Source organism: Bos indicus, chromosome 12 (genome assembly GCF_029378745.1).
Source record: "Bos indicus isolate NIAB-ARS_2022 breed Sahiwal x Tharparkar chromosome 12, NIAB-ARS_B.indTharparkar_mat_pri_1.0, whole genome shotgun sequence".
NCBI lineage: Eukaryota > Metazoa > Chordata > Mammalia > Artiodactyla > Bovidae > Bos > Bos indicus.
Window position 1 is genome coordinate 33,187,778 of NC_091771.1, and position 14,595 is coordinate 33,202,372.

The window sequence follows — 14,595 nt, forward strand, 5'->3', positions numbered from 1 at the left end:
ACACCATGGTGATTATCTGGGTCATGAAGATCTTTTTTGTAAGTGCTAGAGGCCTGGAACAGCAGAAGGGGACGCTGAGGTAACCCAGAGGGAGACAGAATTGTTACCCACTCGAGGCAGTTACTACCCCTGGGTCAAAGTGAAGGGAAGAAGTTGGGGTGTTGGAATCTAGGAGCTGGAGGACCTGCCATGCTCAGAGAGGGGGTACCTGCAGACTGGCGTCCAAGGGGTCACAGGGATTCTGATTCTGGGGATATCTATGTTAAATAAAGCAGTGTGTACATGTCAATTCCAGACTCCCAATCTAGCCCTGTCTCCAACCCTTCCCCCATAGTAACCATAAGTTCATTCTCTTAAGTCTGTGAGTCTGTTTTGAAAATAAGCTCATTTGTATGATTTTTTAAAGCTTTGTCTTAATTCAACATTTTCTGTCACTGATGATGCATTGGTGGAATGGTTCATAGTGTACAAATTGTTCTCACATCCATTACCTCCTCCTGGATGTGAATGAGACCGTCTTCTTTTCCTAAAGTCTCGTGGATCCCCAGGGAGGCATCTTGTGCCCACACTGCTTCAGTACCTTGTACACACCTCACTTCTATGTTGAGCTGGAATAAGATGGGCCACGAATTCTCTGGAAGTCCTTCCACGGAAAGGCGGGGCTGTCAGTCACCTCCCCTGAGATCTGGGGGGTGAGGGGCCCTGTGGCTTCTAACTGATGGCATTTGGGGAAGTGATTCTGTGGTGTCTACAGGCCGGACCTCAGCTCAGCTTCGACTTCTTCCTCTTGGGTGCTGGAGCTGCCACAAATGACCTCTGACTGTAGTGAGGGTGAAACCGTGGGTGTGAAAGTGAAAATGTTAGCTGCTCAGTCGTGTCTGACTCTTTGCGACCCCATGGACTATAGCCCACCAGGCTTCTCTGTCCCCTGGGATTCTCCAGGCAAGAATACTGGAGTGGGTTGCCGTTTCCTCCTCCAGGGGATCTTCCTGACCCAGGAATCGAACCTGGGTCTCCTGCAATGCAGGCAGATTCACAGTTTGAGTCACCGAAACTGTGGGTAACCATGAGTTAAATCCATTTCACCTGTGACTAGACTTCACGAATCAAGGTTGTTTTAATTGTTGTTAGGAAGGACTTGCGTGTCCTCCATTGGAGAGAGTCTGAACAACAAGAGGTTTCCTAGCGACCAGGGAGTCAGCTGTGTCTAGTTCTAGCTGAACCTGTTACGACTGGTCCTGACAGGAGCACTCACTCTCCAGGTGGGTCAGCCTGCGTGTCCTCCTGACCTCATGACGTCAGAGGACCCCAACCCCACCTTGAGCAGGTGCTGCCTGCCTCCTGCATCTCCACCCCTCATCCCATGAATATCCACCTTTGCCTTCTGGAGAGCTGGTCTGAGGCTTGTTCTGCCATCTTCTTGGACCTTGTGGATAAACCCCTCTTTGCTGCAAACCCCCGGTATCCCCTGGGCTGTGGCTCCTGACAGCATGTTGGGCAAGCGGACCTGGTTTGTTGACAAGGTGAGAGCAGGTGGTGGGGTCACCAGTGAGGCTCAGAGGCGCGGGTCGCTCGGCCACTGCAGTCTCCCCAGGGGATGGCTTAGCACCGTCAGCAGTCACTGCTGCTGAACTCTGTGCAAATCACTGATTCAAGAGCAAAAGAAATGGTTGTTCTTTTTCTTCTTTTTTTAAAAAAAATTGTAAAATACACATTGAGGACATTCTTGTTGTTGTAAACCTGCACCACCATCCGTCTCTAGAACTGTTTTTTCATCTTCCCAAACTCAAAAACTCTGTACCCTAAACACTCACTTCCTGTACCTCTTTTACCCAGACCCTGACGACCACCATTCCACTTTTGGGAGGGGAAAGATTTTATTATTTATATTTTATTGAAGTAGACTTGATTGACTAGTATTGATTATAATATTCGTTTCAGGTGAAGTATAGTTGGTTGACTAATATTGATTACAATGTTGGTTTCATGTGAATTATTTTTAGATTATATTTCAATAAAAGTTATTGCAAGATAATGGTTACAATTCCCTGTGCTGTACAATATATTCTCATTGCTTGGCTGTTTTATACATGGTAGTTGTATCTCTTACTCCCTTCCCTACTGGGAGCCACTAGTTCTATCTGTGAATCTGTTTCTATTTTGCATATACATTCATTTGTATTATATTTTGGATTCCACATGATTGATATCATACACTATTTGTCCTTCTTTGACTTATTTCACCAAGCACAAGATTCTCTAGGTACGTTTGCTGCTGCTGCCGTTAAGTCGCTTCAGTCGTGTCCGACTCTGTGCGACCCCATAAGATGGCAGCCCACCAGGCTCCCCCGTCCCTGGGATTCTCCAGACAAGAACACTGGAGTGGGTCGCCATTGCCTTCTCCAACACATAAAAGTGAAAAGAGAAAGGGAAGTTGTTCAGTGAAGTCATGTCCGACTCTTCGAGACCCCATGGACTGCAGCCCACCAGGCTCCTCCGTCCATGAGATTTTCCAGGCAAGAGTACTGGAGTGGGGTGCCATCGCCTTCTCTGTAGGTACAATGTTTGTACAATGATGCAAATGACAAGACTTTATTTTTTTTATGACTAATATCCCACGGTGTGTGTGTGCAGGTGTGTGCTGTATCTTCTTAATCCAGTCCTCTGTTCATGGGCACTTGGGCTGTTTCCATGACTTGGCCATTGTCAGCAGTGTTTCTGTGGCCATTGAGGTGCAAGTACCTTTTCAAATTAGTGTTTTCATTTTTTTCCAAATATATACCCAGGAGTGGAATTGCTGGGTCATATAGTAGCTCTATTTTTAGTTTTTTGAGGAACTCCATACTGTTTTCTACAGTGGCTGTGCCGATTTACATTCCCAGCAATCGTGTAGGAGGGTTCTTTTTTTTTTTCCCCCAGAGCTTCTGCAGTGTTTGTTATTTGTGGACTTTTAGGTAATGAACATTCTGACTGATGTGAGGTGATATCTCATCATCTTGATTTGCATGTCTCTAATAATAAGCAATATTGGGCATTTTTCATGTGCCTGTTGGCCATCTGTATGTCTTCTTTGGAAAAAATGTCTATTCAGATCTTCTGTCCATTTTTTAAATTGGTTTTTTTTTTTTTGGATATTGAGTTGTGTGAGCTGTTTGTATATTTTAGATACTAACTCCTCATCAACCATATCATTTACAAATATTTTCTCCCATTCTGTAGGTTGTCTTTTTATTTTTTCCTTTTCTTACCAAAATTTATACATTTAATTAGGTCTTATTTATTTATTTATTTTTGTTTTAGTTTCCCTTGCCTTAGGATCCAAAGACTATTGGTATGATTTATGACAACGAATATTCCGCCTTGGTCTCTTTTAGGAGTTTTATGGTTTCAGGTATCAAATTTGGGTCTTTCATCCATTTTGAGTCTATTTTTTTAAAAATATGGTGCCAGGAAGTTCTGATCTCATTGTTTCACAGCTGTTTCTCCAGTTTTCCCAGCAGCATTTATGGAAGAGACTTTCTCCACCGTGTACTCTTGCCTGCTTTGTCACAGATTGACCATCGGGTGTGGGTTTATTTCTGGGTGCTCTCTACTGCTGCAGTGATCTGTGTGTCTGTGCTTACACCAGTATGCCGCTTTGATTACTGTAGCTTTGTCGTATAGTGTGACATCTGAGAGAGTGATACTACCTGCTTTGTTCTTTTTTCTCAAGATTGCTTTGGCAGTTTAGGATCTTCTATGGTTCTACATGAATTTTAGGATTATTTGTTCTAGTTCTGTGGGAAAATACTATTGGTATTTTAATACAGCCTTCAACTTTTTGTCTCTGTGAATTTGCCTATTCTAGGTACATCATATAAATAAAATCATATATTTGTCCCTTTGTGTGTAGCTTATTTTGCTTAGCGTAATGTCTTTGAGCTCCATCCATGTTGTAGCACATGTCAGGATTTCATAATACTCTACTGTATGGATAGATGAATTTATGTATCTGTTCACCCCTTAGTGGACATTTGTGTCATTTTCAGTTTTGGCTGTTGAGAATAATGCTGCTGTGAACCTGGATGTGTAAATATCGGTCTGAGTCCCAGCTTTCAATTCTTTTGGAAATATACCCAGAAATGGGGCTTCCCAGGTGGTGCTAGTGGTAAAGAATCTGTTTGCCAATGCAGGAGATGCAAGAGACATGGTTCAGTCCCTGGGTGAGGAAGATCTCCTGGAGAAGGAAGTGATAACCCACTCCAGTATCTTGCCTGGAAAATCCCATGGCGGGCTACAATCCACAGGGCTCACAAAGAGTCGGACACAACTGAGTGCACACACATACACACCCAGAAGTGAAATTTCTGGATCGTATTTAACATCTGTTTAGTGTTTGAGGACGGAGAAGGCAATGGTACCCCACTCCAGTACTCTTGCTTGGAAAATCCCATGGACAGAGGAGCCTGGTAGGCCGCAGTCTATGAGGTCGCTAAGAGTCGGACACGACTGAGCGACTTCACTTTCACCTTTCACTTTCATGCATTGGAGAAGGAAATGGCAACCCACTCCAGTGTTCTTGCCTGGAGAATCCCAGGGATGGCGGAGCCTGGCGGACTGCCATCTATGGGGTCGCACAGAGTGGACATGACTGAAGCGACTTAGCAGCAGCAGCAGCAGCAGTGTTTGAGGAACCTGTTGTTCTGAGCCTAAGTTCGGAGGCGGTTTGTTCCCCGGTAACGGGCGACCCAAATGCTCCTGGAAGGCACTGTGTCTGCACGTCTGTCTGCTCCACTGGGCAGAGCTCCTCTGATGCCGTTTGTCTGCGCTGTTAGCTTGTAGCAGCGAGCGTGGAGCATGGTTCTGGCACTAGTTAATGGAGAGTCTCACAACCAGCTGTGACTCTGAGAATATTTACGAATCTGATGGGCAGTAGGCATGGGTTCATTACAAAGGACCAGTGCCTTGTAGGGTCAGGAGTGCCCCCTGCCCCCCGGCAGGTATCCCCTCTAGTTGCTGGATGGTGGGGCAGTCCGGAGGTGGTGGTGGAGTGGACCCACCTACTGCTTTACTGGCAGGGGTGCAGCTAGTTATCACCTGGTATGGATGTTTCAGCGTCTCTGCAGGCAGCCGAGTGGTCCCAGGGTGGGTGTCACTCACAGCGACACTGTTCACCATCGCTGGTGGGGAGGTGGGGGATGTGGACCACGTCCTGCAGATGAGGAAACTGAGGTGTGTGTGGGGGCGGTCAGTGACTTCTGTGAGGTCACAAGGTGGGCAGGTGTCCAGGCTCATGAAATGGGGGCTTTGATTCTTGGTCGAAGTCCTTCCATCACACTATGGGTACTGCAGGGGAAGTTCACAGTCATCCTGGAGGATGGGCCTCTCGTTGTAAGCCCTTTGGCTATGGGGCCTTGGGACTCCGGGCTATGGGTGCAGGCTTGTGAGCCCCGCAGTCTGAGACGAGCCCTGGGGAGGCTGAGGGAACCAGGCTCTGAGGATGTGGGTCTTGCTCAAGGGGAGGGCAAGCAGGGAGCCTAGGTGGGCAGTGGGCCTGGATGTCCAGAGGCCCAGAACTCTGGCTGAAGTGGCGATCCCCTGGTGAGCAGACAGACGGCCATCTACTGGGGACAGGAAGAGACACACTTGTCCCCTCTTTGGTCACTTACTGTATGGCTGATGTAAATGTCCATTCACAGAGAAGGTTGTGTGGTGAGAAGGAATTCACAGAAATATTAGCAAGAGGAGAAATTCATTTTCTAAGAGAGGAAAGGGCCAGATGCTTAGACTGGCATTGGCACATAGATGAGGGTCTGACTTGCATCAAGTTTAGGGGACCAGGTGCAGGGAAGAGGGGGTGCGGGCATGTCTGTCTTTGTCTCCAGCAGAATCCAGGCTGCTATGTCTGTAAGATGTGGTTTTACTGAGATTCTGTACATTCTTGTCTTCAGTAGTTTTCCAGTCCTGGGGTCTGAGAGAGACTCGATAGTGGCCCTTGACAGGTGCTGCTCTGTTGTGAACAGTGTTAGGTGGGTTTACATTTCCTTCCTCTGAATATTCAGGCTTCTCAGGTAAAGAATCCATCTGCCAGTGCAGGTAACGGATTCAATCCCTGAGTCAGGAAGATTCCATGGAAGAGGAATGGCAACCCACTCCAGTATTCTTGCCTGGGAAATTCCATGGACAGTGGAGCCTGGCGGGCTATAGTCCATGGGGTCGCAAAGAGTTGGACACAACTGAGCTAAGCCTCTTGATGAAAGTGAAAGTGGAGAGTGAAAAAGTTGGCTTCAAGCTCAACATTCAGAAAACGAAGATCATGGCATCGGTCCCATCACTTCATGGGAAATAGATGGGGAAACAGTGGAAACAGTGTCAGACTTTATTTTTCTGGGCTCCAAAATCACTACAGATGGTGACTGCGCCATGAAATTAAAAGACGCTTACTCCTTGGAAGAAAAGTTATGACCAACCTAGATAGCATATTCAAAAGCAGAGACATTACTTTGCCAACAAAGGTCCGTCTAGTCAAGGCTATGGTTTTTCCTGTGGTCATGTATGGATGTGAGAGTTGGACTGTGAAGAAGGCTGAGCGCCGAAGAATTGATGCTTTTGAACTGTGGTGTTGGAGAAGACTCTTGAGAGTCCCTTGGACTGCAAGGAGATCCAACCAGTCCATTCTGAAGGAGATCAGCCCTGGGATTTCTTTGGAAGGAATGATGCTAAAGCTGAAACTCCAGTACTTTGGCCGCCTCATGTGAAGAGTTGACTCATTGGAAAAGACTCTGATGCTGGGAGGGATTGGGGACAGGAGGAGAAGGGGACGACAGAGGATGAGATGGCTGGATGGCATCACTGACTCGATGGATGTGAGTCTGAGTGAACTCCGGGAGTTGGTGATGGACAGGGAGGCCTGGAGTGCTGCGATTCATGGGGTCGCAAAGAGTCAGACACGACTGAGCAACTGATCTGATCTGATCTGAGCGACTAAACAGCAGCAGCAGCTTCTGAATATTAACTTAGTCTTAAGAGTTACATGGAACCTAGATGGCCCCTCTGTTGGGAATCAGGATGGAGGGCTCGTCTTCTGAGCTGGGCCGCAGAGCTATCCCCACCTGGGGGCCCTGGAGGGTTGTCTTGGAATTGAATTGACCTGTGATGGGGCGGGGGTAGGGCAGGAAGACAGTTCTTGGGGAAGGAGAGGAGAAACATACAAGACAGGGAGTGAAGCAGAGGAGACAGAGCATAGCAGTTACGAAGTGTGTAAGATAGCCTTGTTTAGTGCCTGAAGCCAGAGCTGCAGCCACGGTCACTAGGACTGACGAGGCTGTCATTTCAGCCGGCATCTGAAAAGGTGGGGGGAGGCATAGACCCGGTGCGGCTGCTCTTCTGGGGTAACAGGGGTGCAACAGTGCAGCTTTTGATCCAGTTAGGAGGAGTGCAGCGGTCCCGAGGTTCCGCGGAGGAAGTGCAGTCCAGATGAAAGTGGTATCAGGCTGTAAGAGAGGCGGTAAAGCGGACGTTCACACGTCTGACCCTTCTGGCAGGGCCTGTGTGGGGGTTACAGCAAGTCCCTCCACAGGGCTTATGGTGGCAGAAGCCTTGGGGAGGCTGGACGTTCTTTTCTGGGGTGAGAAGCTGTCCTTGAAAGTCAAAGCCCCAGCTTTTTGTGGAAGGAGCTGATGTGTTTGTGACGGGTCCTAGTTTTACTTCGCTGTGTAAGGCAGGTGCCAGGAGTTACCTGTAGAGGAGGTCAGATGAAACTCAGTGGAATTGATAGGAGGACAAATAGAGTCCTGTGAAAGGACCATTCACTGGAGGAGGATGGAATTTTTAGATGCCCGATTTGGGAAGGCTCCTGGTTGGGGAAATTATTTATTTGAGCTCTGTTTCTTGTTCTGCCCCAACGTCAAGAGGGAGTTTAGGTAGAGAGTTTGATTGCAGTTGGGAGGAGTTGGGGGTGAAGGTATGGTCTGGGTGTGAGGCCAGGGGACCACCCCTGAGGTAGTGCTGGCCATAACGTACCTGGGAGACTTGATCAGTAAGGAGACTTCCTGGAAGAGGGGTCCGTGGATGGGGAGGGGCACTAGAGGAAGTGGATCCATGAGACAGCCTGAGGCCAGAAACACCACCATGGGGGCAGGGGCCCAATCCAGGGTGGGGGGCCTGAGTAGGGACAAGGTTGCCTGAGGGGTGCTGGGACCCCAGAGGGGCCTGTACTGCCAGAGGTAGCACACAGCCAGCAGCTGCAATGCTGTGAGCCCTTGGCCTTTGGAAGGGGGCCGTGGTTTCTTCTGTTGTGCGGAAGGAAGGGTGATGGAGGAGAGGCCCCTGACAGGTGGCTGGTGTGAAAGAGAGTGGTCAAGTACAAGGTGAGAAAGAGAACAAGCATTCTGTCTTAGCCGTCTGCGGGGCTGGTCCAGCAGGGGCCGGGAACTTCCTTCCGGGCACAGGAGAAGGGTTACGTCTGCCGCTGTGAAAGATTATAAAGAGTAGAAGGGGAAATAAGAGAGTAAGACCCATGTAAGCCCCCCAGGGCATATGGTCTCTGGGTTCCAGTGGACCTGAAGTTTGGAGGCGGATGATTGCAGACTGGCGTAGGGAGAGGACTGTGTTGGGGACACAGCAGGAGGACCAGTGGGCTTGAGTCGTGACAGTGTGTCCAGCTGGATGTCTGAGAGCTTGGGGGCCGTTGGAGGTGTGAGTAGTACCTGAAATGGACCCTCTGGAGGAGATTGGAGGGTTTGGTATGTGTGTGGAGGCTCTTTCATAAGACCCGGTCCCCAGATTGTAGGATTGTGGGTGGGGACAAGTCCTGAGGTCAGGGTGTGTGCTGTGTGCCAAGTCGCTTGTCGTCATGTCCAACTCTGTGTGACCCCATGGACTGTAGCCCGCCAGGCTCCTCTGTCCATGGAATTCTCCAGACAAGAATACTGGAGTGGGTTGCCATGCCCCCTCCAGGGGATCGTAAGAGACCAGGGATGCAACCCAGGTCTCTTACGTCTCCTGCGTTGGCAGATGGGTTCTTTACCACTAGCACCACCTGAGCTTGGGGTAGGTATCTATTAGCATGGGTCCATGAAAGGCTGTAAGTCTAGTTTTAAGGTTGAGGAGTAAGAGCTTGGAGGAGGAGGCTTCCTGGTAAAAGAGAATAAGAAGAGCTGGGTGTCATACATGAGTTCAAAGGGATGGAGGTGTAAGTGGGCCTTCTGAGTCATCTGGAGTCAGAAAGCCAGGGAAGGTGTTCTAGCCAGCTCTGATGGAGTTCCAAGGTGAACTTAGTGAGCTGTTTTTTAAGGCAGGGGTCCCCAGCTTCTGGGACCTAATGTCTGAAGATCTGAGGTGGAGCTGATGTAATAATAATAGAAACAATAAATGTAATGCTCTTGAATCATCCTGAAACCATCAAACCATCCCCCAGTTTGTGGAAAAATTGTCTTCCACGAACCTTGTCCCTGGTGCCAAAAAGGATGTGGACCACTGTTTGAAGGGAAGAGTGAGCCTTTTCTGGTTTCTCCTGAAGGTTGGGGATGCCAGGCTGTATGTGGTTTGCATTTAATGTCTAAAGTTTGAAACACCTGTTGGGTAATTTGAGCGGTGAAAGCTGAGCCACTGTCACTCTGGAGAGAGGTGGGGAGACCCAGTCTAGGGATAATTTCTTGCAGAAGTGCCTGAGTTGCACAGAAGCCCTTCCGGGTGTAGCAGGAAGGCCTTGGTCCACCCAGTGAAGTGTCAACAAGTGTTAACAGGTACTTGCACCTTTTATGGGTGGTCATACGGGTGAAGTCTAATTCCAGTCCTGACCTGGCAGGCGTCCCCTTAATTGCTGGGTTGGGAGAGATGGCACAGGCTTTAGACGTCTCTGGGAGTTCACTCATTTGCAAATAGGATATGGTGAGGTGACATCTTTTAGTTCTACTTCTAAGTTAGCGGAATGGAGAAGAGGGGCTGAGAGAACCTTTCAGGCATCTGTGCCCATGTGGAGAGTGGTATGTGGATCGGCCTGTTGCTGACAGCAACATTTTCCCGAGAGTGAAAACCATGGCCCATCCTGAGGAGGTCCTGGTTCTGAGCACACCTCAGCCTCGGACTGGTGAACATGCAGGGCGACTTGAGAGGGAGAAGGGCTGGAGAGCCTGGCGGGAAGCGTGAGGCCCTGCAGCGGCCAGCGTGGCCGCTTTGTTGATTGTGCTGTTGCCTGTAGTCTCTGAGCGCTGGGTCTGTTGTTGCCCTTTGCGGTGCGTGGCTGACACCTGAGCGGGTGATGGGGCTGCCTGCCCGAGTTATAGGATAAGATGGGCATGTTTACTTGAGGTCCCCTGGGTGGTGGGCAGGCCCCTTTCTTTCCAGATAGCGCATGTGAGTGAAGGAGATGGAAGGCAAATTTAGGATCTGTGTGTTTGTTGACCTCAAGGTCTCTGGCTAGTTGTAAAGCTCTGTGCCATGCCTAGTCACTCAGTCGTGTCTGACTCTTTGTGACCCCACGGACTGTAGCCCACCAGGCTCCTCTGTCCATGGAATTCTCCAGGCAAGAATACTGGAGTGGGTTGCCATGCCCTCCTCCAGGGGATCTTCCCAATCCAGGGATCGAACCTGGGTCTCCCGCATTACAGGCAGATTCTTTACCATCTGAGCCACAAGGGAAGCCTGCAAAGCTTTAATTAAGGCTATTAATCCAGCCTTTGGGGCAGAGGTGTTGGGTGGCAGTGGGGAGCTCTCTCTTACTCGGGTGGTGGTGACGAGAGTGTATCCTGCTTTGCACTGTTCATTGACCATATAGCTGCTGCCACTGGTGAACGAAGTGTGATCCAGGGAGGATATGGGGTGTCTGTTAAATCAGATCGGACAGTGGTGGACTGTTCCAGGATTTCTACACAAGAGTGTTCCAGGGTTTGGGGTTCAGAGGAGTCTGGCAGGAATGTGGCAGGTTGAGAACTGAGTGCATAGAGAGACGTTGAGTGACGGACTATCGGGTAAGAGAGTTTGATATTGAGTAACCCTACTGTTGGTGAGAAACTGAGGGGTGTTGTTTGGAATGTCCATCACCTGGTGAGGTGTGGGGAGAGGAAGTGTCTGTCCAGAAGTGAGATTGTGGCCCTCTGCTCGGAGGAGGCCAGCCTTCAGCTGTGGTGTCCAGGTTCTTTGAGAAGTAAGTTACAGCTTTTAAATTAGGGCTGTGTTTTTGTCCTACTTGTGGGGTGATTCCTCTTCATCCAGGGGGTACAGCCAGAAGGGCTTCTCCAGGTTTGGGGGGCCAGGGCTGGAGCACTGGGGAGAATTGACTGGGGAGAGGGCCTCAGGGGGAGGTTTGGCTGTAAGGCCACAGTGAGGGGCCAGATGTGGAAGTGTCCAGTGAGGCTCAGAAAAGCCCTGATTTCCTTTTAGTTTGGAGGTAGAAGGAGAGAGGCTGTGAGCTCTGTGTGTTGAGTAGTGGCTGTGTGATGTCCTGGGGATGAGAGAAATTCCCGGGTATCTGACTGACTGGACTGATGTGTGCTCTAGAAGGAAGACCTTGGTAGCCTTGCAGAGCTTGGGGGGTAAGAAGGGTGGTGGGTCTGGTGAGGGAGATGTGGTGGTCCCGGCTGTAGAGGAGGGGTTGTCAACACAGGGAGGAACAATGCTGCCCAGGAGCCATGGGTAGATCAGAGGCAGGGGCTTGACCAGAGAGGTGGGAGCTATCTCTGAATCCCTGGAGAAGGGAGGGAAAGGTGAGTTGTTGGGAGCGGAGAGTGTCAGGGTCCATTCATAAAAAAGCAAATATATCTTGAGAATCTCGGGGGAGAGGGATGGTGGAGAAAGCATCTTTTAGATGGAGGACAGTAAAGACCTGAGTGTTAGGAGAACTGAGGGTGGTGTGGGGATTTGGGACTGCAGGGTGGAGAAGGACCACTGCCTCATAAATCATAGCTAGGTCCTGTACTAGACGACACGTGCCTTCTGCCTTTTTAACGAGTTGAACAGGGGTGTTACAAGGGGAGTTGCTAGGTCTAAGGAGTCCAGAGTTTAGAAATTTGTGAATGAGGGGTGTGTGTCCCCTAAGATCTTCCAGTTTCATAGGGTATTGAGAGCAGCGGGGACAGCGAGAGGGGTCCCTCCTGGTGACAGTGGCAGGAGTCAGGTGAGAGGTCCTCTTGGGGGTGTCAATGTCCCCTACTGTTGTTGTTGTTCAGTCGTGTCCGACTCTTTGGCCCCTTTGGATTGCAGCACACCAGGCTCCTCTGTCCCTCACTATCGCCTGGAGTTTGCCCAAGTTCATGTCCATTGAATTGGTGATGACATCCAACCATCTCATCCTTTGTTACCCCCTTCTCCTCTTGCCCTCAATCTTTCCCAGCATCAGGGTCTTTTCCAATGAGTTGGCTCTTCGCATCAGGCGGCCAAAGTATTGGAACTTCAGCATCATTCCTTCCAATGAATATTCAGGGTTACTTTCCTTTAGGATTGACTGGTTGGATCTCCTTGAAGTCCAAGAGACTCTCAAGAGTCTTCTCTACATAATTGAGGGAACCTGTTTCAGCATTTCTTGTAGAAGAGGGCTGAGCATCAGAGGGAGCATCTCTTAAGACTCCAAGAAAGGAGGTTTGTGATGTAGAATTAGTTTAGTGTTTAGTTTGGTCAAAAACAGGGTTGGGGGAGGCCCATGAGGGTGCCTAGGAGGGGATGGGATAGCTGGGAAGGACGAGGGAGGAATGTAAAGATCTGATCTCCCAGTGAGCGTGGTGGGTCAGAGGTTTGGAGCATAGGTTGAGGTTTGCCTTCTGCTGTGATAATGATGATGGGTGAGGGAATCAAGGGACCTGAGAATTTGGGAAGAGCAGAGTAAGTGGCTGCAGTATCAGTTAAGAAATTGACTTTCTTACCTCTATGGATAGAGTTACCCAAGGGTTGGCCAACTCGATTAAAAAATATATTTATTTGACTGTGCCCAGTTTTAGTTGCAGCATGCAGGATCTTTAGTTGAGGCATGTGAACTCTTTAAAAATAAATAAATACATAAATAAATACAAAAAAAATAAATACGTATACACACACAATACATATGTATGTGTGGTGTATATACACACATGTGTGTGTATATGTGTGTATATATATGTATGTGTGTATATATATGTGTGTGTGTGTATATATATACACATATATTTTTTTATTTGACTGCCGGGTCTTAGTTGAGAAATGAAAACTCTTTTATATATATATATAGGCTTCTCCCAGAGAAGGCAATGGCACCCCACTCTTGCCTGGAAACTCCCATGGATGGAGGAGCCTGGTAGGTTGCAGTCCATGGGGTTGCTAAGACTTGGACATGACTGAGCGACTTCACTTTCACTTTTCACTTTCATGCATTGGAGAAGGAAATGACAACTCCACTCCAGTGGAGAATCCCAGGGACGGGGGAGCCTGGTTGGCTGCTGTCTATGGGGTCACACAGAGTTGGACACGACTGAAGTGACTTAGCAGCAGCAGCAGCGGCATGGGCTTCTCCAGTGGCTCAGTGGAAAAGAATCTACCTGTGGGCCCGGTGGGCCATGGGGTCACAAAGAGTTGAACATGACTTAACAACTGAACAACAACAGTGTTTATTTATTTATTTGGCTGTGTTGGGTCTTAGTCGCAGCATGCTGGATATTTGGGTGCAGTATGCTGGCTCAGCAGTCATGGGCTTAGTTGCCCCAAGGCATGTGGGATCCTCGCTCCCCAACAAGGGACGGAATCCATGTCTCCTGAATTATAAGTGGATTCTTAACTACTAGAACACTAGGGAAGTCCCATAGGCTTAGTTGATATCATGTCAAGGAGCCAGGTCCAGGGTCATGGCCGTCAGTCTGAAGATGGTACATTCTTGAAGATCATAGGGGTGGAGGGGTCCTAGCAAGAGGGTCCCTGGTTTCAGAAGGGGATTTTGTCCCTTCTTATCAAGGAGAGGGTGGCAGTCCCTCGCCTGGTGCCTTGTTAGTTCACACAGTGGGCACGGTCCTGTGGGCAACCTTTCCTGATAATCTTGACTCCAGTGCCCCATTGTCTGCCGCTGGAGTAGGAACCAGAGTCGGGGCCCAGTGACTGTTTTCCTTGTCGCCGTTGGGGGGCCTCGGACGATTCTTAGCCTGATGGGTGCCTCTGATTGATTGCAGAGGTGAGCATTTGGAGAGATTTTCCTGCTTTCAAGACCCCTGTGGTCTCGCTCCCTCTCAGCCACCCTCATCTCAGTTATTAGAGACCTTAAAGACTGGTCTCTGAGTTCAAACTGGGGAGTCCAAGGGCCCTTCTCTTAAGTTTTGGAGTTTTCCACATGTGCTGGAGGTTGGCTGGGAGATGAAACATATTGCCAGGATTGCTTTGCCTTCCTCAGAGGTTAAGTCTGAGTTGGTGAAAAGGCATAGAGCCTCTGAAAGATGAGACAGGAAAAGAGCAGGGTCTTTTCCTGGGCCTGAAGTAATTTCTTTCATTTTGTCATAGTTACAGCCTTGGTGGTGGCCCTCTTCATGCCTTTGATGAGGCAGGTAAGCACATGGTCCCATCGCTGTCTGTCCCGACCCTTCCTGGTAGTTTCAGTCAAGGTCATTGTCGGGGACCACCGTGGGTCCCAGCACATGAGCATCAGTTAGCCCCTGTTAAGGTTGT

The 14,595-nt window shown here is 49.2% G+C and overlaps 1 long non-coding RNA gene across 2 annotated transcripts in view; it reads left to right on the forward strand.

The window, feature by feature from the left end:
• The first annotated feature begins 1,063 nt into the window (after nucleotides 1–1,063).
• The window catches only part of LOC139186210 (uncharacterized), a 35,554-nt gene continuing 22,022 nt past the window's right edge, over nucleotides 1,064–14,595 (forward strand). For both annotated transcript variants that reach the window (XR_011569756.1, XR_011569757.1), the window contains exon 1: nucleotides 1,064–1,523. This is a non-coding gene — a long non-coding RNA (uncharacterized lncRNA). The remainder of the gene's footprint in view (nucleotides 1,524–14,595) is intronic.